The following is a 27,347-nucleotide window of genomic DNA, read 5'->3' as shown; positions in this document are numbered from 1 at the left end:
TATTTGACAATTTAAATGCATCCCTACAGAGTTACTTTATTAATATTCCTCATGTGATAATAAAGAAGACTTAGAATCAAAACTTTCTTTCTCTTCAGTAAATGGTTAATTTACTTTGACAGCAGAGTAAGAGATGAGAATGTTAACCTGCCATCACCTAGTGTCAAAGGGCATTTATGCCACAGCTTCCAGATTTATTTTCTAGCCCTAGAGAATCTTGTTCAGCTCATTCTGACAATGTCTGAATATTTTTAATACACTGAGAAATGTCTGTAGACAAGGTTAGGAGAAATATACTTTTTTAACTTTTTAAAAATTATTTTTGTGAAACAACTGCTTCACATTTTAATAACTTGTTTTCCAGGGTACATAGCTTTACCAAAATTTTCAGGTTTTTTGCTAAAGTTTGGCAAAGAGCAGAGAATATTCTTGAAAAAAAAAATAAAACCAACAAACAAACATATTTCTTCTTCCTTTTATATAACTCCCTTATTTGATCAATTCATCTTTCTTCTTTGCTTTATCCACTTGGGTTTCTATGTCTTATAGTTGAAGCCAGAGAGTGATTATAGATCAGCTGATTGAAGAGTCAGGATTTAGGCATCCTTACTGTGGTGGATTCAGCCTGGCTGGATGATAGGTGCCAAACAGTCAGCTCTTCTCCTTAGTTGAAGAGGGGAGAGAAAATATAATGAAAGGCTTGTGGGATGAGATGAGGGCAGGGAGAGGTCACTCATCAGTTGTCAGCATGGGAAAAAACAGACTCAGCTTTGGGAAAAACAGTTTAATCTCTTACCTAGCATATCAGAGTAGGGTAATGAGAAAAAAATGCCAAATCTCAAAATACCTTCCCCCACCCTTCCCTTTTCCGAGGTTAACTTCATTCCCAAATTCTCTATCCTTTCCCCCTCAGCAGCTCCCAGTCAAAGTTCTTCCCAAACTTCTCCAGTGTGGGTCCTCTTTGGGGTCAGAAGTTCTGCCAGCAAAACCTGCTCCAGCTTGGGATCCTCTGTAATGGACTCACAGGTGCTGCCAGGACCCTGCTCCAGCAGAGGCTTCCCATGGGGTCACAGCCTCCTTTGGGCATCCCCTGCTCCAGCCCGGGCTCCCCCAGGGGCTGCAGGTGGATCTCTGCTCCCCCGTGCCCTCCCTGGGCTGCAGGGGCACAGCTGCCTCAGCCTGGGCTGCTCCAGGGGCTGCAGGGGAATCTGAGCTCCAGAGCCTGCAGCAGCTCCTGCCCCTCCTGCACTGCCCTGCCTGCCTGCAGGGATGCTCCTCTTGCATCTTCTCACCCTGCACTCTTCTTTGGCTGCACTTGAACTTTTTTTTCCCTCCATTCCTAAATATCTTACCCCAGAGGTGTCTCCACCATCACTGAAGGGCTCAGCTTGGCCAGTGCAGGGTCCATCCTGGATCCAGCTGGCCCTGGGACTGTAGGATACAAGGGGAGCTTCCAGCAGGTTCTCACAGGAGGCAGCCCTGTAGCCTCCCAGCTACGAAAACCTGGCCATGCAAACCCAATTATACAGCACCTGAAAGGAGTGTAGAAAATCAGCATGGAACAAGGAGATTGATCCCACATAATGCCATGAAGAGAGGGGAAAAGTATAAAATATCAGCAGGCCACCAGTGACAGCTTTAGATAACATTCCCAGGTGCTACTCAGGAGAAAGTACTTAATAAAATGTAGCCTTCCCATCCTTGTTTTCTACCTGCAGATTGCAGGCAAAGTATCAGTTGGATAGGAAAAAAAATAATCATGAAGTGATGAGAGCCTTGTATTTCTGTCTGTGACACACAGAACTCTGTGTCTGTCTGTGGGACATCCTTATCTGCCAGTCACAGGGTAGCTTAGGAAATTCAAACTAACATCTGAAATTTGTGAATCTGAATTTGCAAGTTAAACCAGAAAGATTCTGACCTATTCCTGAAGGATCTAGTCTGAAGCAAAAGCATTAAGTTGGTGATACCACAGAATCAATTACTTAGCAAGACTGAAGCTCTCCTTTTGCAGCGTGTACATGTAACCACCACGAGCTCCAAAAAGAAATGAAACTGTGAAAATGTCCTGGTAAACAATATATTGTTTACCCCATCCACTAAAAAGAATGGGGCTGCTGAGGGGAGGAAGCAGGGCAAAAACTATGTGCATGATTATTTAATCCAAGGCTGTGTCATAATGCCCAAGATTAGTAACACATCAGGAGGCAAAGTTAAAATTACATTAGAAAGGGTTACCTGAACCGTATCAATTTCTAATTTTTGATTCCAAAAATGCTTTTTCTTAAGAAAATTCCTGTGTAGCTAAACACATGAAATGATAGTTTGCAAAGAGTACAAAGGAATTATCCACCTACCTCTTTTAATAAAGTCTAATTATTTATAGAGTGACTATGAAAATCACAGCCACAAATAAGGAATACAAAGAACTCTACCATCTCTTTTATCAGTCAATGCTAGTATAGCTAATTTTGCTTTCAGCTGTTTTATTTTTCCATGCTTAAATATTATTTCCTTTCTTCCACCCTTCATTTTAACAATAGAAAGCATAAAACTTAATTTTTATTCCCTGTTCTTTTTAGGAACTCAGCATTGTTCTTCATAATTTGCTCTTGTCATCTCTGTACTTATTGTCATGCATGGGTTCTTTCATGCATCTTCATACTACCAACAGTCTTTGTCCTTTTACATCTGACTTCAAATGCTAGATGTGAGCTTCGCACTCTTCAGATTTCATTGGTGTTATTGTTTTTATTATTTTTCAGAAGTTGTATTGCTATGTAAGCACTTTGATATCCTCACAAGTGTTTTTTCCCCTGCCAAAGCTTTACATTCTTTTTTCCTTCTGTTTTTTTCTTACTTGATTCTGTTTTACCTCTAGAGAATGTATAGAATAATGTAAATATTAATGGCAAATGGGATTTTTTTTTTTTTACATTGGCCACAGCTTTCTCAGAGCCAAAATAATCTACATATTCATGTCCATTTTGATGTTCCTTGAATCTCTGAGGCACACTGTAAATAGACCTGCATTCCTGATGTTGAATTTAGTGAATTTAGCATGTTTGTACTTAATACATTAGAGACTTTTTCCTTTTTTCCCAGCTTTAGCCTTGTTAAAATAACCTGTAATACTGGCAAGGTCAGAGAAAAATGTCAGTTATTTGTTCTGTAGGTGCTGGACAGGCAAGCTGGAACTCCCTAGAGGCTCTTCTAACTTGTCTAACCAGGTTTGCAGAAACAAACTTCTTTTTTTTTTTTTTTTTTCTTCTCATAAATCTGCAGGCTCTGTGTTTCATGGCATTCTGACCCCTTTGCCAACTAGCAGCTCCTTGGATGAATAAGCTACACTTAGGATTTGTGGGCTCTTTTTTCCCCTTCTGTATTGTGTATGTTTCTAATGAGACTCGTATTTGGTTTTCAGAGCTATGTGACAGTGAGTCTTTAAACAAGAGAAAGCTGAGTATGACATAACCTGTGTGGTGCTTTTTCTGTGCTTCCTACACAGCTTTGTTTGAACCTGATACAATAGTACAGATGTCCCCCATTTCCATTTTAAAAGCCAACAGAAATGATCAAGCAGCACTACTAGACTGTTTCTTGCTGGCTGTATACGGGGAACATTCAGTGTTGATCCCAGCTGCATGAAGGAGAGGGAGCACACTTAATGGGACACATTTTCAGTTCATATGAAATGAACTGTAAAGAATGGATGATGCTTCCTACATCAAGGGACATTTGGTGATATTCTGGGCACTCTAAAAACTCAATCCACACTGGGGTTTTTTTGGCTTTAAAGACAAAGTAAAATAGTTGCAGAGCTTACATACCCTGAGGCATTGCTTCAGCAGCGATTTTCATTTGTGCACTAAGTTGTAGTATCTCATTTGAGATATAAATCTTTGTGGATATTAGACAAAGGGTAGTAGATCTGACAGCCTGCTTACTGTAATTCAGGTTATCACATACTGACTAAGCTGAAATTTTCCATGGAGGATGGGGTTCATTGTCAAATAATAGTCAGTGGGATCAGGTACTTATCTTTTAGAAACTGGCTTTGTTCCAATGAGTTTTGGAGGAAGGCTGATTTATACTTGCTGGGATCTAACCCAGGCTCTTCCCTATCTGCCAGGGAAAGGAGGAGGGCAGAGCAGCCCTGTGAAGTGGCACAGGAGAATTGCTTCAGAGAGTCAAAATCACCCACACTGCAGACATTGTCATTCTATAACTAAATTGCAAAATGTCCCTTTTTTTCACTGACTTGATCAATTCCACTGTACTACAGAGTCTCTTGGAAGCATCAACATTTCCACAAATTTATGTCAAGCGTCTTACATAATGGAGCATGTTATTTGGCATATAGATTTAGAAAATAAATAAGAAAATATCTGAAATCAGAAAAGAAATAAGGTGTCTTGAGCAGCACAGGAGAGGAGGAAAGCACATTTATAACATTTTTTTTGCTGTGAACAGTTAGATTTAGAAGAGAGGAAATGGCAGCACTCTCTTTATTTGAAGAAAAAGTGAGATTGTTTGATGAGAACAGCCTAATCCTCAGTGAATGTTCATCAACTTCATGAAACCGAGTTCCAAAGCCTCATGGCCATCCTTCAAGTAGCAATACTTTCAGTAAGTTTCCACTGAGGATATTACTCTGATGCCATGGAGAGTGCCTTAGAGTTTGCTACAAAACTGCAATGCATCAGTGCACACCTTCAAATGAACCATGAGAGGTAGAAGGGAAAGCTTAGAGTTGGAAGTCATTTTGTTACTTAAGGACAAGTTTGACCCAGATGGCCCCTTGAAAGTCAGTGAGAGATGCACACTCTGAGGAACCAATTTCTCCCTTTTTACCAGGAATGAACAAATCATTTCCAGTAATTAATATTTTTGAGAAAAGTAATTGCCTCTTTTCCTGCAGCAAAGTTAAAAAAAAAAGCCCTATAATAGTTTACATCAGCAGGTTTTCAATAAGTTCATTTCTCCATTTCATTAAGTTAGGGTGTGTATCAGCTAAGTTTTTTATCCCCTCAGTTTTTTTTATAAGTTTGCCTTCTCAGGGCACAGATTTGACATAGTTCTACACCCAGCCTTTTCTGAGGTGATTGTCACAATTTTGTCCGACTAGTAAATTCCTGTTAGACTTTTCACACTGCTTTCATTCCTGGTTGCTTTGGATTATCAGCATTTCTGGCCTTAAAATCCTTGAATATTTGACAGGACATCAGACTCTTACAGATTATCTTTACATCTGAGAACTAGAAAGGTCACTGGACTGATTTAATGTTTTACCTCTAAGTTTTCCCTCCCATGAAATACTTATCACTATTTGACTCAAATGACAACTTGTGCCTCACTATCCTCTGTTCCTGTATTTTATTGTTATTAGGTTCACTTCTTTATTATTACTGTTAACATCTTGTTATCACTATACTTTATACTTACTTTAGCATTAAGGGTCTGTAGATAGGTAATGCACAAAATCCTAACAATTTTTTATCTTCATAGCTTTCAAATGCTAACACATAACAGAACACGTAACATACACAGAAGTATGAAGTAAACCAAAAACAAATCACTATTCGCATTTTAAATGACTCCCCCACATTCAAAGGGGATGTCCCAGGGTGAGCAGGAAGCTTTATCCAGATGAGCAGCTAGTTTCTGTTGTTTTCCTGAAACAAAAAAGCAGAAGTGAAGTCTTGGCCTTATTAAGGCTCTTGGCTGCTGAACCATTGGATCTAAATTATTAGTATTCAAAGCCACTTTACTCTTCATATCTTTTTTCCTGTTGTTTTTTCTTTTTTTCCTTTTTTTTTTAATTTGCAACCATTCTTTAGCTTAGCCTTCTGAGCTGTGTGGTCTAGATTCAAGGTCCATAGATGACCAAAATGATATCTGTGTGGTACTGAATAAGTCTGATGTGTTCCTACTCTGAATGACAAAATCCAGGTTTCTACAACAATCAGCTTTGAAAGGGATGGAAGGTACATTTTCATAACACAGCTTCCTTCAATTAAAACAACTTAGGGAAACATAAAACGGGGAAAAAATAATAATTAAAAAAAAGGACTCATCTTTAGCTGCCAAGTTGGAGTAAACTCAAAACCTTCAAACCAGCTGTACTGAGAAAGAGAGAAAGAGCTTTACAGGCTGGAATCTCTCAAGGGATCTGGAGGTGATGCAGGCTTTTTCTTTTTTGTGTCTCCCTATTTTTTTATTTACCCTACAGTCTCACAAAGTGGGAACACATGAAGTTAAAAGGAATAAGCTTGTCTAACATCTAATAAGAGAAGAATCTGTCACTGCCAGTGATGTGAATGGGAATACAAAAGCTGTAGGCATGTATACTCCTTCTGCAGCAAAAGCACAACAAGGCAAAAGGTTAGCCTAAGATCTGCTCTCAGTTGCTTTGGAAGCTCTGTTTAATTGTTAGTCACGATGCACTGTGGGCAGAACAATTAGTTGTATCTATATTAGATCTAAGCTGTAATTATTTGTTACATTAATCATGACTAGAGCGAGAATTTAATTAGTCACGAACATTATGTGATTTTTTTTTTCTTTTTTAATTTTATTTTGAAGGGGGGGAAATGTCCAGTTTTCTTATTAAACACATCTTAATAAAGCGAGTCCTGGAAGTCTGCAAGGCGGCATCATGCCCAGGGTCTTTCCACCTGCTGAATATGCAGGATTTCCATCCCAACAGCAGAGCCGAGCACTGACTTGGATTTACGGAGCCAGGTATCAGAGCCAGGCCTGAATTCAGACAAACCGGGTTGGAGTTGGAGGGGTGGGGGAACGAATTTTGGAGTTATTGCAATGATGTCTCAACACTTAGAGTTCGAGCGAGATGCATTAAAGCGTGTAAAGAGGGGAGGGTGAATTTGCTCCACCGCAGGTAAAACATCTCCCAAACAGAACATCCCTCTTTGCGTCCAGCGCGGGACAGGCAGATGGCATTTTTGCTCCCATTTCCCTGCGCCAGCCGCACTTACCGCAGGGCACTACTGCTGGGAGGCCTTGCCCAGCGCTGGGGCTCCCCTCTTGCCGTGCAGGGCAGAGTTTTTGGCTGCCTCGCTCCTCCCTCCGCGCCGCTGCCGGCGCGGGAGCGCTGCCCCGGCTCCTGCGCTGCTGGCTGCTCGGCAGCGCTCTGCAGCCTGACACGCCGCGCCAGCGCGGGCGAGGCGCCGCCGTCCCTGCGCCCGAGACAGGGGAACGTGATCGTCCCTGGGTCCGGGCAGAGGATGCTGCCGTCTCCGAATAGGCGACAGCCACCCCCGTGTCCTGCCTCCTGAGCATTGCTGGGGGTTTCACAGCAGGGTTAGCAGCAGAGGAAGGAAGTGATTTAACTTTGGGAAAAGGAAAGCGAGATGTATTTTCAGGTGTTTATAAAGAGTTTTTTTTCCTTTTTTTTCCCCTTTTTTTTTTTTTTTTTTTTTTTTTTTTTCTTTTCCCTAATGCAAAGGACAAAATTGTGAAGGAGCTATTTTGGAAAGGTTAGGAGGGGGGAAATAAAAAGGCTGGGCTAATGTGCTGGTTGAAGGAGAAGCCATTTTGACAGCAAAAGAGAGATGACAGACATTTTCTGTTCCTGGGACAGCTTGTGCCACTTGTCCTGGGGTTCACCTGCCTTCACGTGCATGCCCAAATCTGCGCTGTGTGTGAGCATCCCTGCAACAATGTCAGCAGGGCTCTGAGCTGCTGCCTGAGTCAGATTCCTCTTTTCAGGAGTGGTACCTACATTACAAAACCCATTGATTTTGATCCACAGAAACAGCCCCACCACAGGGGTTGAGACTATTTGTGTGAGTAAGTGCTTTCTCTGACATTACAGAACTTGCCTGAAGCTGAAGGATAATTTTCAGACATCTGCTCCTTACAGAAGGGGCTTCTTCTCCCACAGACCACATTTCAGCATTTGGGAGTTCCTTCACTATGCTTTCTTAGGTGTGTTCATGTATTATGGACCAGGCAGCAATTTGCCAAACAGATTTCAGGGTCTGATGCCAAACCAGAAATAAAGTAATATTCATGTAATAGTTGATTCCTCTTTATGTGTCTAAGGTCTTGTCTTTCTTTCTACTGGTAATCAAGACAAAAAAAAAAAAAAAAAAAAAAGTTGGGTCAATTCTGCAATTCAGGTTTTAAGCATTAAAACAGGTCTTATTACTGAAATGGTTATGTAACACTGACCATATCTGTCAGCTTTTTAGAAATTTATCTCTTTGTGAAGGGTTTAGTTTTTGTGAGTTTTGTTATTGTTGTTGTTGCTTTTGTTTTTCTGCAGTCAGAAAAAGAAATGTATGAAAAACAGTATACGAAAAAGACATAAAAAGACATTAGGCTAGTTTGGAGTCACTTTGGTTTTTTTCTCCCTTATATGTGGATGGCTGGAGCATTTCTGAGTGAAAGCTAAATTGTCAAGACAAAACTTTTTTCTCAATGCATCCCTCAAGGTGTTGCGAGCAAAGTAAGACCTTTGTCATCTTAGCATCTCCACCCCCAATATAAGAAATACAAAAAGAGATGATGTTTCAAAAATCTAGTCCATCTACTAAGAATATCTTTGGGGAGTAAGGCTTGCTCCTTATCTGACCTTGGCATTGTTGCATGCATGCAAGAAACACAAATTTATGGGAAAAGTGTCTTTCAGTTTTTTCTCCCAGTGCTGTTTGAAGACTGAGTATCCCATCATGTCCTCTTGAAGTGGCATTTACAACAAAGGAGCAGACATATCTATTTCCAGTGACAACAGTGTCTTGGTGCACTGACAGCTGGATGAATTTTTTTTACCGTTTATTTATTTAATTACATATTTGTTTTAGTGGAAAGTAAAAGTAAAAAGTGATAGATGAAAACTCATGAATTCTTCTCTACATTTCAATCAGGCTGAAATAAATTCCAGTTACTCAAATAAAACTATTAGTTGACAAATTTCCTACTTAGATATTTAATTCTAAAAGGTTGTAAATACCTCATTGGCACGTTCTTACTGAGCATTTATTAAAACATTTTGCAGTGTTTGCAAACAGTAATGATCAAAGGTTTAGCCATTGAAGGATGAAGCTCAGAGTCTACAGTAATGCTCAGCTCTGAGAATTGCCACGCTCATTGAACAATTCAACAGCACCAACCTTTGGCATTTCCATCCATTTTTTTTTTTCCTTCTTCTTTTTCTTTTTTTCCTCTTAGACCTTCATTTGTTTCACCTCTTGGGTGCAAGGCACATTGCTGCCTTTTGCTGAGAGGTCACTGTTCCAATGACAATTTCTGTGCTGAAGATGAAGGAAGTGGATGTTGGTCTACATAATAGCACCATGCCATGAATCAAACCTATGACCTTTTAGTCTGAAAAATCTTTTGCTAAAGATTAACATATTCGGCAGTCAGTGACCTTACCAGCAGAGGGAGATATGGCATCAGGCAGTGCATCATTCTAATACATCATTTGTCTATCAGAAAAACTGAATATTCTACACTGTGTAGAGGTTAGGTTTGCACAAGGGTAATATCTACCGGAGTCTGTTGCTGACTAGGTGTGTGGACACTTCAGCACAGGGGATGGTGTTTGACATAATTCCCAATCCAAGTGGAAATACATTAATACAGCATAAGCAAAGTGGAGGATTAGGTGATTAGATATTATTAAATACACATCATTATTTCTAGACATTTAATCTAGGTGCTTGAAATCCAAAATCGAGCCCCCCAGATGCTATCAGAAAGAGAATTCTCATTGCAGCAGGGCTTAAAACCCCTGTAGTCCAGCAAATCCAGGATCACAGCGGCTCACTGCATTCCCAGCATTCATATTGCCATGGATTGTTGTGCCTTGCCTTTATGCACAGCCAGTGTTAGAGCTTTTAAACCATTGGTTGTCATTTCCACCTCCCATTGCACCTGTTTGGAACATGACATATTCCCTTTCCAGCTTCATGGTGCTCTATCCTTAACACAATTTCATTCCCCTAAAATTCTGTCATTGCAGTTCTGCAAATGGAGCTGAGGATTCCTTTTCTTTCACCCTCCTCGTATTGTAATTTACGTTTATTGCATCATTGCCCTTTAGATTGTCGTGTTTATATTATATCTCTATATTTATAGTGGATTGCCAGCATATGTCCCTGAATGCACTTTTATTTGGTTGCATTCAGGATATTTCTGAAATATGTCAGATATTAGTGATAATATCATTGCTGTTTTAGACACTAAAAGAAAATCATCAGACAATTGTCCAGTAATCAGACTCAAGAAAAACGAAAAATGAAAGTTCCACTATTTTAAGCTAGTTTTCCAAAAACAATCTTTGTGAAAATTACTCCTAATTTAAAGGAAACTAAGGTTTTGCCTCACCCCACCAACAGGGCAAATGGCTCTTTTTGGACCAATCATAGAAATGAGCTTCCCTAAGTACATTGCACCTTAAGGCTGACATTATTGCAGAAAAGCATATACAGCACCTTGTCAGCATGGTATAACTGGGCTTGGCCAAGTTGTCATTTCTGACAGGTTGGTGTAATGAGCAAGAGAGAGCTGAGATGGTCGAAAAGTTTTTTTTTACTTGTTGTTGATGTGGGTTTTTTTACCCGAATCAGCAGGGTAGAGCTGTTTGGGGTGATAAGACCATATATACGTGTCTCATTACGAGCTCTACATTATCAAGTTGTTGTCACCCATGCTATCACACTTAGCCACATTTATGTTTGGGATTCATTTTGTACAATTTCTTTACATTCCTAACCTGGGAACAGCAGAAAATCTGATTCTCTGGAGCAACAGACATTAGCTAGCAGACTGTCCATGCATTTTTAACCTACATGCACTTGCAAAATCACTAATAATGAGAGGTGTTAATTGCATTAGAGTTTTTCTTCTGCAAAAGAAAAATCTTGAAACAGGTAGTTACATTCAAAAAAAGAAAATTGAAAAGTGAAAAAAAGAAAAAAAAAGTAGGACTTGGATACAATAAATGTAAAAAAGAAAGGAAGACTTTTATTAGAATTCTAATGATTTTGACATTTGTGCTTAAATCCTGTAAGGAAAGCAACACAATACGTTAGATAGTGAAAAAATCTGGGACTTTTTTCAACAATGTTTTTCCTGTATTATTTTTACATATGACCCTTCACTTCTCTGTGCCTTAGTCCCCAGCATGTCAAGTAAGAATAGTGTTTCCAGTCTCCTTTGTAAAGCGTTTTAAGACGTACAGATGAGAAGCACTTTATAAGACTTAGGGATTAGAAAAAGCACAACAATAAAAGAGATGAAAGGGATCAGAGGTTAGAATTTAAAACACTAATAATAATCACACTGTTGCAGAATTAAGATCATAAAAATAAATCCTTTTAAGCTGCAGCTTGAATAGAGGGAATGGGAAAGGGACAAGAAGAACAGAGAAATAAAACCTCCCTTTAGTCAGTTGTCAATATCATCAGTACAAAAACACACATACATACTTTGTGATGCCATTTGAATTATGTAAGGAAATTTGAAATAGGGCAAGAAATAGAAGCTATTCATGTGCAGAGAAAGATCAGATAAGTAAATTAAACTATATGTTGAATTCTGCTGTAAGCAGATATCCCTTAAGGCTACAAAAATAATGATTTGATTATCAAAGCCGTAGAATGTGTGGCTCATCTCCCTTTGTGTTACAAGGAGCCTTTCCATTAAATTTGTTGTTAAGCAAAATGTCTACGGGGGACTCATTTTGGGTACTGATTAGTCACCTCTTAGGAGAGGAACTCATTGCCTTCCTTCCGCACGCTGGAGTTACATTCCAGCAAGGAGCTGCAAGGTCAAGCCATCAACCCCATGTCTTCAGTGTACCTGGAAAGAGTACATTCTGCCAGCATATTCAATAAAACAATTACAATAGCATTAATGCAAATGACCAATGCATCAGATGCAGTGTAGAGGCAGAAGATGAAATCATTTTAGCATATTCCACCCCAAATTTTTTGAACTTGTTTTAGTCCACAGGCGTGAAGGTCAGACAAACAGGTGGCCCATGGCGGAGGAATCTCTGGGTGGCATGGAGCAGAGAGGTTGCTCAGCAAGGTTACCTTGATCTTTTTGCCTCAGCACTTGAAGTCGATCACATTAATTTTCCAGGGCATTACACCATTGGTGCTGAGGTGCTTCATATGTCTGTTCTGGTGTACCATAGCTCAATGGAGTCAAGCAGCTGCTCTCCTGTCCTGATGAAGATGATGGGAAAAATAAAATAGTCCCTGTTCTTACCCAAGCGTTGAAAGAATGGAGAATGCATGGCAAGGCCATAGCATTTGCTGGATGCGTATATTGTAGGGAATACAGCAGGCCTTCCTAAGAGTGCTGTTCTTTAGAAATGTTTGGCAGCTGCTGTGCATCAGACATCCTCTTTGCAGGTGAATTGAAGTCTGCTGGATGTGAAGAGCAGCTGTCATGCAGAAAAGAAAAAAGTATGAAGGATATGCTTATGACCAGCCAGATGCCTCCTGCCACAGCACATCAAATGATGCAGAGATTTGGGCATATGTTACCATTGCTTCAGCAATGTAGGTGGGCTCAGCACAGCCCTGCCAAAGTAACAGGATGGAAACTGTGCAGGTGTGCTGCTCAGGTGCAACATGAGCTCTCAGTCTGACATTTGACCTTCTGTGCTCTGTCATTTCCTTTTTTCATCCTGGTGTCTTGGCTGCTCTGTTCTCACTAGAAGTGTTGAGGTACAACCACATCTCCATCATTTCCTGCTTTGGATCTCTTTGGTTTTACTGCAGACAGTATCTAAGCCCCACAAAGCCCCACTGTGTGTGCACTCTGCCCCACTGGGTTGGGAGAGAGAATCAGAAGGGTAAAACTGGGAAAACTGGAAGGCTCAGCTAAAGACAGTTTAACAGGTAAAGCAAAAGTCACATACATGGGCAAAGAAAAACAAGGAATTCCTCCACCAATTCCCAGTGGAAGGAAGGTGTTCAGCCATTCAATCCCCAGGAGAATGGGGCTCCATCACATGTAGTGGTGGCTTGGGACACAAATTGTCTCTCTTTCTTCTTCTCCCCCCAGCTTTATGTGTTCAGCATGACACCATGAGGTCTGGAATGTCTCTGTGGTCAGTCCTGGTCTGCTGTCCCAGCTATGCCCTCTCCAGGCTCCTTGTGTCCCCCCCGGCTGGTGGGGTGGTGTCAGGTGCAGAAAACTCTTTGTTTCCTCAGCAAAATTACAACGTCTCTATTATAATCTCTGTTTCCAGCACAAGTCCAAAACAGAGCCCCAAAGTACTATAAAAAAAACATGATTGACTCTACCCCAGACAAAAAGAGTGCAGGACTTCCCGTTACATGATCTATTAGATTCCCACATCAACATTTTACATTGAAATCCTACATATCACATATTAAACTTCTGATATCTCTCTCTATTTTTTTCCCAGTAAGGAACATATTCAAAGCAAGAAAATATTATTCATTCAGCACCAGTCCAAAAAGGAACAACTGTTTAAGATGACTAATCATCTCTTCCTCAAGGGTGTTAGACTGGAGGAAGTATTTGGTGATGGGTTTGTGGTGGTTTGGCAGGATCTGCAGAGACTACAGAGCATCCTGCAGCTGTACTAGTAAGACTTAAAAATTACAAGATTCATGCTATACTAAATTTCAAAAGTAGCTCAGCTTGATGTCTGATTAATTTCTGTAAGAAATGAACTCTAGAGGAAAATCTGACTTGGGTGTCCTGTATATTTTTATTTGCAGAGTTCTGGAGAAACTGGAGAAAGGACATTGCCAGCACAGGCCATGTGGGGAGGTTTCCAGTGACGCTCTGCCAGAAATTGAACAGATCTTATCATAAATCTGATCATTGTCAATGCTGGCTTGAGTACTGCTATCAGTCCAATCTACCAACTTCTTGGGGTCCCATGGACAATTGTCGGATTTAAGGAGAAGAAGGGAGATCAAGACTGTCTTAGGTTTCCTAGCCTGTATCTTTTACTTTCTTGTTCTTGTTCTTGTTCTTGTTCTTCTTCTTCTTCTTCTTCTTCTTCTTCTTCTTCTTCTTCCTCTTTCTCTTCTTCTTTTTCTTCTTCTTCTTCTTCTTCCTTCTTCTTCTTCCTTCTTCTTATTCTTCCTTGTTCTTCTTCCTTCTTCTTCTTCTTCTTCCTTGTTTTTCTTCTATTCTTTCTTCACTCCTGATCAGTTGATTCCATTTAGAGAGCCACAACATTAATTTTTGACCATTAAAACCTTACAAATAGTATTGAAAGAAATGCACAGGAAGAGAGAATCCAAACTGGTACAGATCTGAACAGATAAAAGCTTGCACCATTGGGAAAAAAGCTGCAGCAGTTTGATGCTGTGCTGCACAGGTGCTCCTGAGCACCTCCTCTGCACAGCTGTGTTGTGATTACCTCAGGACGAGCATCCTGCTCACCACGGTGGGGCTGTCACTGCCCTCCCCATTCCTGCTTCTGAGGCAGGGCCTGACAAGTGCCAGCGTGCAAAGTGGCAGCAAAGAGGCATTTCCCCCGACTCTCACTCCTGCAGACAGCCAAGTTCACAACTCACCCCGGAGTGATTAGAGACATAAAGCTCCCCCCTCCCGCCGTCTCCCGACTCGGTGCATCATTGCAATTGCTAATTTAAGCAGGACGTGAGGTGAGTTCTATCAAAGAGTGAACCTGACCCTTCACCTCCCCAGCACTACCCGTGGCTGTTGCAAAGCAATTGTGCCCGTCAATGGAGAACAGAGAGCAGTAAAAGTAATGAGAAAGGTAATAAGAGTTAAAACAAAGGTAGATGGACCTCAAATGAAAACAGGAAGATTTAGGGTACCTGGAGAAAGACAAGTCAGCATTATATAGAGACGAATTAATACTTTGGGATTAAACTGTGTGTGAAGGGTAGGGGCATAGTGCACTAAAAATAGGAGCAGGGTAATTTAGAAGCTAATCAAGCTCTGTCACAGACAAAATTAATAAGTAAAAAAAGTTTTAACAAGACATTAGCCATCCGAAGAACATAGAAGGCCTGTGGAGGAGGATATTGTATCAGAAGGTGTTATTAACACTGCTATTATTAGATTGGGTGTGATTAACAGGACTTGGTCAGAAAGAAGCAAGGTGAAGTTTAGAAGTGCAGTGGTGGATCACCCAGAATGTCATTACAAAGGTGAAAATTCTAAGAAGAAGCAGGAAGTAGAGGAAATAGTTTTGAAAAATGATAGATGAAAAGACAGTGAAGTGTTCTGAACTTTTCTATATGGCATAAAGGTGCAGTGAGTGAGAACAAGGAGGTGAAGGTAGTTGTTTTCTCTTCTGTCCATATTTCAAGTGTCATGATTAACATTTGCAAAGATGTGACTTCATAGACAGAGGACTTTTAGAGGCTCATTATAGGTTTCTCTGACTGTTTTTTTCCCTGCATTGATTTGCAATTTTGACTTCATAAGAACTGAGAGACAGTTGGCTGTAAATTAGTGATACTTCCAAGAAATCAGTGGAAACAAACTGATTTCCACCATTCTTGTGATTCAACATTCTTTTTGAAAACAAGGTGAAAAAATATGAGTTTCATAAAGGTGAATTTTTGAAGGACAGGTCTGGCTGTGATCACCAGGTGAAGAAGCAATTTGCTGAGCATCAAAAGAGATGTGGGCACAATGAGAAAAATATCACTGGCTCCAGGCATTGATTTCCAAGCATCTATTACTGAGCACCCCCAGAGGCAATGTCCTGGTCTTGATAGATGCCTCTTTTTTTGGGTTTTTGGGTTTTTTTGGGGTTTTTTCCCCATTGTTCTAATTAGACATAAATATCTATTTGCTTAGAAATGCATCCATTTCTCTGAGTTTTATTGTAGAATTTTCTGGTTTTGCTTATATTTTGGACAAAAAGTACTGTAGATCAAAAGATACTTTTTTTTTTTTTTTCCTGAGGCTTCTCTGCTGTTGCTTCTCATCAACACACATACAAATAATCAGATATTCCAAATGACCCTATCTCCTTACCTGGATCCCCCTTGATTTGTTGCCAGTTCTCTTTGCCATTGCCCTAACCTCTAAAAAGCAAAATCTTACAAAGTCAGTAGGTAGGGGTTTTTGTGTGCTTTAGTTAGATGTAATAGATCCTTAATTAATCAGGAGGATCTAGTATTAACTCAACTCAGATTGATATTATCCACAAAGAGAAGCATTTTACCTGGAAAACAGGCAATTTTTCAGCACTCTGTCACTGCCACATTTCATTCCCACCCCTTCAGACAGATTCTTTAGCCTGTGGTGCCAATCAGGAGTGATTTCCCTGGACTAAGTGCTGTTACATGGGGGGAGTAAACCTGGCTGTGAGCTCAGGCTCTGTATGCCTGCATCCTTTAGGCTTTAACCATGCACTAATCATCAGGGCATCCAGTCACCATTATTCCTGCAGAGAAAATTTGACAGGTGACACTGTGACAGTAACATTGCTGCTGACCGCCAGCTAAGTCCCTGGCTCTAGAGCTGCACGACCAGTGGAAAACTCAGCAGATCCCTTCTTCCCTGCCTGCATGTGCTCACCACATTTCGACTGAGCAAAGGCGTCCTCCTCTCCCTGCAAATCACATTACGCTCTCTGTGCTCTGATGGAAAGCAGGAGTGAACCTGTAGAGCCCTGAAACACATAATATGCATGGCTGCTGTTTTACACTTGTAACATCTTGTATGCACTGAAATGTACAGCTGTTTACACTTGTAGCTCTGTCAAGTAAACAAGTGGTGATTTCTTATGATAGAGGGGAAATTGGCACAGGGCTGCTATTCACTCACCAACAGCCTGGCAACTCCTGGTGGTGGAAATCATTCTTTAGGCACCAAACTGGCATCAGGCTTGCTGTAAAACTGGCTTCTCTGAGGTGGAGGGGAGGCAAGAGGAAATCTGTTGGCTGCATCTGCACCTCCAGGAAAGGCAGCAGCCGAGTGTCTGATGGGCTCTGTCTCCTGCTGCAGCCACCCACGTAAGTGGCTCACAAATAGCCTGTGCAGTGGCTGTGCCAGGCTGTGCTGGCGTGCAAATCCATGCCAGGCATTTTCAGGTAGCTTCTCCCCCAGAGCTGTAGAGCTTGTAACCCAAAGGATGGCAAATCTGCGGGAGAAAGTCTTGGAGATAAACCTTATCCCCTAAAGATGATGCTATGTAAATTTTAGGTCAGTAAAGATGGCTATGAATAACAAAACAACAAAAATCTACTCTGTCTTTTCAGAAATTAACCAGAGGGAGAATCCAATGAAGCTGAGCTGCAACTTTGCATCAATCAAAAAGAAGCTGTGTTTCCAGAGGTTACTTTGGTATTGCTTTGCAACAGAAGGCTAGTGTGTACCAGGAATTATCAGGAGTTCTGGAGCAATCTGAATTTACTCATGGAGATTAAGTCCTTAAAATATTAAGAAACATGAATCAGATCAGCTCACAGGTGATTGGATCTGGGAACAGAGACACTTTTCACCAGGTTGCACAGAGCCCTGTCCAGCCTGGCCTTGAGCATCTCCAGAGACGGGGCAACCACAAATTTCTGTGGGCAACCTGTGCCAGTGCCTCAGCACCCTCACAGTAGAGAACTCTTTCCCTAATATCTAATCTAAACTGATTCCCTTTCAGTCTGAAGCCAGCCCCCTTTGACCTGTCACGACGTGCTTTTACAAAAAGTCCCTCTCCATCTTTCTTGTAGACTCTCTTTGGTACTGGAAGGCTGCAGTTAGATCACTCCTAAGCCTTTTCTTTTCCACGCTGAAGAAACTCAATTCTCTCAGAATAGGATAGTATAGAATAGGTTGGAAAAGACCCTTAGGGAACATCAAATCCCACTATAAACCTCACACTGAGTCCAGACTAAAACATGTCCCTAAGTGCCACATCTACATGTCTTTGGAGGCATTTGGGGATGGTGATTTCATCATTTCCCTGGACAGCCTGTTCCAAGGTCTGATCTTTTAGTGAAGAAATTTTTCTTAATATCCAATCTAAACCTCCTCTTGGCACATCTTGAGCCTATTTTGTCTCATCCTGTCCCTTTGTTACTTGAAGAAGAGACTGTTTTCCACCTGGCTCCTCTTTTCAAGCAGTTGTAGAGAGTGAGGAGGACCCTGATCCTCCTTTTCTCAATCTAAACACCCCCAGGTCCCTCAGAAACTCCTCACTGGAGTCCTCCCAACCCCTCACCAGCTCTGTAGCCCTTCTCTGGACACACTCCAGAACCGCAATGTCTTTCTTATCATGGGGGACCTAGGATGTGTGAGTTTCCCCTGTCCTTATATGTGTGCCCTTTCCATAAATGCTTGTCCTATTCTGATCCTCAGACACAGACATTTGCTTCTGGTCATAGCTGCAGACAGGACATGGGACTAAATGGTCCTTTGTTAGAGAAAAGTGTTTAAATTCCCTTCAGGTTTTCAGTGTATTAAAAAATTAAATCTCTCTGTATATAACAGAGTTTCTATCAAAGGAAAATTGTAGTCTGGTTTAAGAGACAGTAAATTGTTTTTTATCATCTTTTTCTGGCCTGCAATTTTACCAAATGATCAAGCAAGAAGAATTACATTTATTCTTCATGGCAGCCTCTGTTTCAACTAAAAATAAAAACACACAAAAAAAAAAAAAATTGAAGGGAGACCTGAAAATATCCTCCATGAACAATTACACATTCTACCATCATAATGGGGGCCGGCAGGTCAGCATGTCAAAGCTGACATATAAAGAGATATAAAATAAAATATAAAATACAATAAAATAAAATAAAATAAAATAAAATAAAATAAAATAAAATAAAATAAAATGGGAGAGATAATCACTGCTAAAGCTGTAACATTGAAGGAAAGGGCACCCAGGCACCTACAAGTTCCATTTACCCATCTGATATCTGGGCAACCTGTAATGCCTACAAGGACTCTTTTATGCATTCTCTAGGATGGAGAATTATAGAGCATGTGAGTCCTGCGAGGGTGCAAGGCTCCTCTCCTGTCAGCAGAGGAATAACCCACAACATGCCATTCATGACCTCTGCACGTACATACGTACTCATATATCTGTGCTTTATTTATGGCTTAATGTTCTTCTCATTACTCGTGATGCAGAAGAAAGCATTGGAAATTTGCATTTGTGTGACTCAGGAAGAATGGAGCAAATTGCTTTTAAATAAAACCTACTGAGAGCAAAAAAAATAAAATCACCATTTACATTTCACCCAATATGCATGTTTTTAAAAGTCTTGAAGTATTGATCACAGTAGTTAGGCATAATCAAAAAGCCTCCAACAGGGTCATAAGCACTGCTCTGCCTATATGGTTTTTTGTTCTCAGCATTAGGAACATCTCCCTTGAGTTTTTCTGGAGCAGTAGTAATTGGATGATTAAAGCAAAAGCCAGATCTATTGAAATTTGAAGAGATGGTGAATGCTATAATAAAACAAAAAATAAAACCGTGTATCTACATGGTTAAAAAAATCAATAAAGTTTAAAGGAATAAGGCAAAGAAAGAAAATAAGAAAAGGCTAATTGCTCCATCTTTTTGCAGAGTTATTTCCTGAGTCACTTTCCAATCTTTATTCTTTTCTTTTTATGTCTCTGCAGAATGACCCTTGGTCTCCTGTTTCACACATATGCAAAACCACAGCTACATTAACAACTCTGCTGCTTTCTCCCTTGATTCCTTTTCTTTCCTGCTTAAAATTGCCCTTTCTGGCCTTATTACACACAGTGGCTAATGCACTCAGCTTGGATAGAGGAGATCTATGTTCAACCCATATTTCTACCCCTAAATAACTGTATAATATAGGGCACAATATTTAATGAGTTCCCCACTTGTGTAATAGGACTGACAGTATTCATTTGTCTATTCTGACTATTTAAATTGTCAGCCTATCTGGTAGGATCATTTCCTTTTCAGAGTCAGAGTTCAGATCCCGTTCTTAGTTTGGGTCTATTGGCACTACAGTAGTTGGGGAAAAAAAAAAAGAAAAAAAAAGGAATAATCCAAGTAAATTCAGTTCCACAGGGGGAAGTGGCAATATTTGCAGTTATATTAGGGATCTGTTTAAGCACTTGGCTTGTCTCAGCAGTGCCCAGCTCAGAGAAAAACCAGGGAGCTGCACAGCAATACTTCTGCTGCTCAAAGTGCACCTCCATTAATTGGCAGAATGAAGGACAGGCTGTTAACTTTCCTGCTGGTGCTCTGTGTACTGACAAGATGAATCTTCTAAATAAGACATTGTATCCTGTGGCTCAGTATCATTTACAGGCACCAACGCATCCTCTGTTTCTTTTTGAAACTCTGGCACTTGTTCCTCTCTGATGGCCTGGAGGTGGTCTTTTCAACCCAAATTGGAATGCCTAAATAAATGTGTTACCTTGAAAAGATCCCGAGTTGTCATGGCTTAACCCCAGCCAGTCCCCAGCCCCACACTGCCTCTCACTCACTCCCACATCTGCAGCAGCTGGGGGAGAATCAGAAGGGTAAAAGTGAGAAAACTCACGGGCTGGGATAAATACAGCTTAATAGGTAAAGCAGGAGCTGTTCACACAAGCAAAGCAAAATAATTACTAGGAATTAATTCACTGCTTCAATTGGCAGGCAGGTGTTCAGCCCTCTCCCTGAGAGCAGGGTCTCATCATGTGGAATGATTACTTGGGAAGACAAAAAACAGCATTCCAAATATTCCCCCTTCCTCTTTTTTCTCCCAACTTTACACACTGAGCATGATGTCACATGGTCTGGAACATCCCTTTGGTCACTTGGGGTCACCTGTCCTGGCTGTGTCTCCTCCCAGCCTCCCAAGCACTCTCATTCCTCCCCAGCCTGGCAGGGCAAAAAGCAGAAAAGGCCTTGGCTCTGTGCAAGCCCCGCTCAGCAATAACAAAAACATTTTTATTTTATCAATCCTGTGTTCAACACAAACCCAAAGCACTGCCCCACACCAGACACTGTGAACAAAATTCACTTTACACCAGCCAAAACCAGCACACCAGCACCCATTGCAGAAGACTGAGTTGCTTATTTATGTCTTTAAACACAGAGTCCAAACATTTAAACACCTTACTTGGAAGATTTTGGTGCACACTTGCCCTGTCTCCAGCTATGGCCTTGAATGTGTTCCAAGAAGTCCAGATCTATCCACAAGTAAACATTATTCCTCCTACTGAGAATAATGCCTTTCATCATTCCCAACCAGATGTTCAATGTTGTCAGGCTGTGCCTCCAGCTATCTCACAATATAGCTCCTGAAGCTTGAACTCATCCTGGTGTCCTGTCTCTTCTCCCTTACCTTTCCACCCTAATTGCCTCAGCTGTCCTGGCCATGTCCTTCCCTTCAGAAAAAAGCAGAAGACCTAAGAACAGGCTTCCCCATCTGGAAAATATTAATTCTTCTCTCATGAGGACTGTGTCACTGGTGTTGGGGTGAGGATTGAACAGATGTGCTGTGAAGTGCTTCCTTATTATCCAGAGTGCTCTGACACAGAAGGACTTAACTGCCCCAGTGAGAAGCTGGGGGAAAGTGCCCTGATTGATGTCACAGGCAGTGGGAATACAGAGGCACATGGAGGGGGTGTGAATCAGAAGACCTCTATTGATTTCAAGCCAGAGAGTGGCACTGGTTTACTGTAGCAGTGGAGCTTACATTTTAAGATAAAAGGTGATTTTTTGATTCCTTTGAAGACAATAGCAACTTTGCCATTGACTTTATCTAGGCAGTTTTCAATTTTAGGAAGACTGACTTGTTCTTATTTGAGGCAAAAATTAAGCAGCCTTGGGGACAATTTTTAAAGAATTCTTACCCTCTTGTTTCTCCTGTAAGTTTCAGGGCTTACCCTAAACTAACAATAATAATAATTAAAATTCCTTGTGTTTGTTTTATTTAGTGTCCTAAATTTACTAGATATATCCCAGACAAACAAATGAACTCCATTCACTTTGCCCTGAAGAATGGAAATTCCAAGGACAAAACTACAGGTAGAGATTAGAAAGAAAGAAAAAAAGGAAGATATATTGCTTTTAATTAAAGTATATATCCACTAGGCAAGAGTGGGCCTTTAGGAAACAGACTTTAACACATAAGAAGTGAGAGATCTGTGAATAGTCCCAAATAACCTTATTGGAAGGGGAGAGGAGAGAGTGGAGAGAGATGAGGGGAAGAAGAGAGGAGTTTCTGAATTTGAAAGTGAATATTACTAGGAGATGAAAATGAGACACATAAACCATTAAGCAAATTTCAGACTGCAGATTGACTTTAAAGCAAACCATAACTGAAGGTTTGTCTTCATATATGTCTCCTCTGGTTTATATGGTGTATCTAGTGAGGGTGTGTCTGTGGGACAGTTTTCAAATGCCATTCCAGAGGATGGTAATTTTCCTCCACAAAGAGGAAAAAATAATTGTGCTTAAAGGTTGAATATTGGTTTTGTTTTTTCTTCAGTTTATGTTCAGTCAAAATTCACTGATAAGAAGTTTTACCTCTCTCTCTGTGTCTCTAAAGGCCACCTTTTCCTTTCCCTTTTCTTTTTCCACACAACTTCTGACTGATTTATTCTATGTTGTTACTTTGTTTTTTGCTGTTCCTCAGCTGGTTCTTAAGCCTGCCAACTTAATTATATCTCAGTGGCTGCTCTATTGAAGAAGAAATAGCAACAAGAGAAATATATATGCTTGTATTTGCGTATATGTATTTATTTTATATGTGTAGCTATGTAGCTCACAATATACACATTTAAAATCCTTGCTACCTTCTGTTCCAGAAGAAAACTGGAGGTTCCTTTGCAGTTTTAATTTTGGAAGAGTGAGAAAATGAATTTCTATTCCCCTTAAAAGATGGGACTTTTACTTGATGTTTAGGCCAAGGATCTGCCTTGAGATTATGAGATTTGTAAGGCTTTAGTAGCAGCTGGGGGGAAATGCCATATCTCCCTTATTTATGAGTGACTTTGAACTTATGGAAAAGCTCATTTGTATACATCTGGATAATCTATGTCTATAGTTAAAGCCACTCTAAAAAAAAAACCAAAAAAACAGAAAAACAAAAAATAAAAAACCAAACAAACCCCCCATCAAACAACAACAACAAAAACCCCAAACAAACAAACACCAAAAACCACAACCCCAAAAGCCCCTAACCTTGGAAAGCAAAAAATAATAGAAGTAATACAAAAGCAGCTGAATGGAAATATGTGTAGATACAAGCCAAACACAATGAGACATTTGCTACGGGATGAGGAACCAGAAAATTACAAGCATTTAAGAGAAATGCTGCTTATTTTAAATTCACTTGCACATCCCATAGTAATATGCCTCACTATGGCAGACTGCTAGGCAGAAGGGAAAAAAAAGCTTTGTGAGTTCAATAGCTACCCACTGATTGTAAACATGAGGAGGAACTCTGTGAACACAGTGCTGAAATATAGGGTAATTTCCTCTTTATTAGAGTCCATGAAGTCTGCTACATTAATGGTTAGGCTCTGTATACAGTGCATATAACAGAATTATACAGATATTTTCTGCAGTTCTTTACTTGTTTTTTTAAGTTCCTTCAGGGAAAAAAAAATAAAAAGGGCAAAATAGCCCTAATTTTTCCTTTCCTCCTCTCATGATACTTCCCACCTCTCATATTAATATGTAGTACAACACAATCTGTGACTGACATTTCTGTAATGCCCTTCAATGACGTACACTGATTTTAAGGTGAATTTAACTTATATCAGGTACCTCGACCTAGTCTCCCGTATTGCTTTTTAAGGAGAGGAAAGAAAAACAAACAAACAGGTGTTTGAGGTAGAAAAGGAAATTAGTCAGTGTATGATGTAGTCTGTCTGTGGGCTAGGCATTGTAGTATGTGAAGTCTTCATCTCAGAGGGAGGATTTGGTCTGGAATGAGAAAGGAGATGTGGTCACTTCCATGGTCATACTGGGATGACTGTGGAGAGCACACAGTGGCACTGCCACGGTCACTTGGCTGTAGCTGAAGCAACCTTTGGAAAACAGCTTGATTTTCTGAGGAGCACATATGGGATTGGTCCTTCTGGATGACCCTGCCCAAGACCCAAGAGACCTATCTGCCCACTGCCATGGTGAGGGATGGTGCCATGGTGCCTTTTCACCCCAGTCCTGGACACAAGTTCCAATGACATCACAGGATCCTGTTCTCCAGCCCTGTCTCCTGAGTGGACTTCAGATCTCATCTCCTGGAGTCATCCCTCAGATAGATGCCATGACTGTTCTCCAGCTCCCTCTCCTCTTCATCCTGATGGGGTGCATGGACAAACCCTAGCTCTGAGTAATTCCTTCACATTTCCTTATCTCTCCCTCTAGTCTCAGGACCCCACAAGACAACTCTGTTGGTGAGGGCAATGGGTCACCTTGGCTTGCTCTCATGGGGCATCCCTGTGCCCCTGACAGAGAGTGAGGGCAGAAGAATACACCTGTGCTAGCCAGGTCTATTCAGAAGAGGAAATGTTCCTTTTGTATTATGAACAGGCGTGCTCAAAGTGTTCCAGGTTCATCTTCTAGATATCTTGGGAAAAAAAAAAAAAAAGAGAAAGAAAAAAACAAAAACCAAAAGCATTTTCTCAAAAAGGAAAAGAAAGAAAGAAAAGGTCACTTTACCACAGTATTATTACCTATTTCAGGGTTTCAGAGAAGAAAGACAACATCAGAGGGGCTCCTAAACCAAATATTGTCTTTGTCCCAGATGGGACACAATTTAGCTAGAGGATTATTTTTTATTTCTTTTCTACAGGAGCTGCCCCAAGATTTGATGATAATGATGAGCCTAATGTTGATTTAAAACTGTGACATTTGGAGAAGAGTAGTCCATGGCATGTTTGTTAAAGGATAGGGACCAATTCTTACCTTGCTGACAACTGAACTTCTTTCAGATTTCCTTGGTAAGCCATACGTTACCATATTTCTTGTACTTTACTGTGCTTATTGGTTAAATAAAAAGAAAAAATTAAAAAAAGGTGTTAGGGTAATGTAAAAGAGAATAAAAAGGCTGAGATAAAAAGATTCAAATCTGTTGATTGTTGTAATTATTAGAAATTTCTGATATCACTACTTGTAAGCCTTTTCAGTGTGCCAGATTAATACAGAGAATGTATTTTAGGTCTGGATTTTTATAATGATGGTCAATATTATTAGCATCAATAGAATTAGAAAACAACCTGAAACAACATAATTCTTTGTTCCTTTAATGACAGTCAGGGCAATGTTGAATCCTATGCTGTTTTATTGTTTCTTTTCCTTACAGATGAAATTTAAGTGAAGGCTTATCAGAAGGGTTTCTTCTGTTATCAGAGCTGCTTTGACTATCATTCCTCCCTTCTTTTTGCCAAGCTTGTGTTTGCAAAACAGTAAACCCGAATCCAAGTCCCTGCATCTGGTGTCAATTGAAATAAAACAAAGACAGGCTCATTTTAGCCACATAATTTAAGAAAGAAGACAGTATGATAACATTTAGAACAAGCCTCATACACACCAGCCAGCCATTATCCTTCAGAAGCAGGTGGCAGATGGCATGAAATCATCTTCGTCAGACCTCCAAAGCTTTGCTGCCACATTTGGGAGCATGGTTCTTGTAATGACTACTTGCATATTCATACTGCGTGATGGGCACTTCTCGATTTCTGTGCACCTCATTTTGGAAAGAAGCTAATGCGGCTACACATGTACTTTATTGCGCCATTCACATTTGGCATCATTAAGAAGAAGGAGAAGATGAGTTTTGGGTTTTTTTTCCCCTTTTTTTCTGGGTACGTCCTTCTCTGCTTGCGTCAGAATGGCACAGGGAATCAAAATGAGTGGCAGTCTGGAGCACCACGACTTGCCTGAAGCTGTGATGAAATCAGCTTCTGTGTAATGCTTCCTGTGAAATAAAGTCAGGATAAGTCCTCTATGTCATATGGACACATCTGACAAAAATAGATTCTCCTTCAGATCCAGAGCTCGAAAGTTGCTCTTTGGTTTTCATGATGTGGTTCTCAAATCCCTTTTCAAAACCGGGCGTGTGAGGATATCTGCGGTTTACAAATCATCAAGGTGAGGCACGTTGCTTTTCCAAGAGTGCCAGGAGAATCAATGGCAGATCTAGAGAATTTACTGAGTCATGAAGGAGCAGTTTGCTCAGACCTTACTTGCACTCCTGAGTCTGTTTTGCTGATGGCAGTTCAGGCAAGTCCATGATAAGATTCCTCCTGACTTTAGTGGGTTGTCACACATTGCCAAGTCTCAGAACTGGGCTGTGGGATATTGTAGTAGCTTATGCTTCAGTTAAGGACTTTTGTAAGCTAGTGAGGAATCAGCTTTGGATTCCTGCAAGTGCTGAGAAATGCAGAAAACCTGAACACCAAGAACTCAAAAATGCAGCAAAAGAAAAACATTGATTGCTCCAGTCTGTGTCAACATCAGCCCCACCAGCTTCCAGTCCTGAAATCACCATTATAGAAAGGGAACAAAGAGAAACATGACTGATTTTGATCTTTCAGCTTTTTCTCTGGGTCAAAGGCAACATGGTACATTGGAAATCCTCTGACACATTACATATGGCTGTCAGAAGTCACTGCCACTAACGTTTCCTCTGGCAAGAAAAACATATTCTAGCATTGCCTCTAGCCCTTCATTTCTCCTGCCCACAGGAGAGCAAAAGGCAAGGCCCACTGGTTCAGAAAATATGATCCTGCCTAACACGTGAGTGCAGGGTGCAAGCACACATGGCAAATCAGATCAGAGAGCCTGAAGACCTGCAGAAGAATCAGAAAGAGAGTAAGAAGTAACCTGTCTTAGTTCAGAGTACTTGCCTACTTCATTTCATGGTTTCCAGGACATTTCTTATAATGGATCTTCACTAAATCCCCAGGTAGCAAAGTGCTTGTGCTCAATTTAAACACATGTTTAATTTAAGCATATAAATAGTCCAATTTATGTTCTATCAAGACCCAATTCATTCTCATTAAAACCTTATTTTAAAAACCTAACAATGTTGCTACTGCTTGCTTTCATCCCCTTCATCTATGAGTGTCACTTTTCCCCTTTTTTTTCCTTTTAATTTTGCTGCATTAAAATGTTGCATATTCATATAGCAGCTACAAGTTTTTTCTGAGAAAAATACATTGCCTTCTAAGACTGCTCTGATCAGCCAGAAGACATTATTAAATACCATAAACAAATACAGACGTACACTGCGACATCTGGATGGAAATAACCCTACAGTCACATTTTGCAAAGGAAGCCCAACCAGAAGAGCTCAGACATGTAAAATGAACATTAATGGCATCTTAATGTCCCTCAGCTGCCTCTAGAGGGTTCAAATATGTTGCATCACAGCCAGATCTAGAGGAGGTTTATCAGCAGATGGAGC

Source organism: Molothrus aeneus, chromosome Z (assembly GCF_037042795.1).
Source record: "Molothrus aeneus isolate 106 chromosome Z, BPBGC_Maene_1.0, whole genome shotgun sequence".
NCBI classification, from domain to species: Eukaryota; Metazoa; Chordata; class Aves; order Passeriformes; family Icteridae; genus Molothrus; species Molothrus aeneus.
Note: the sequence above shows the minus strand (reverse complement) of the source record.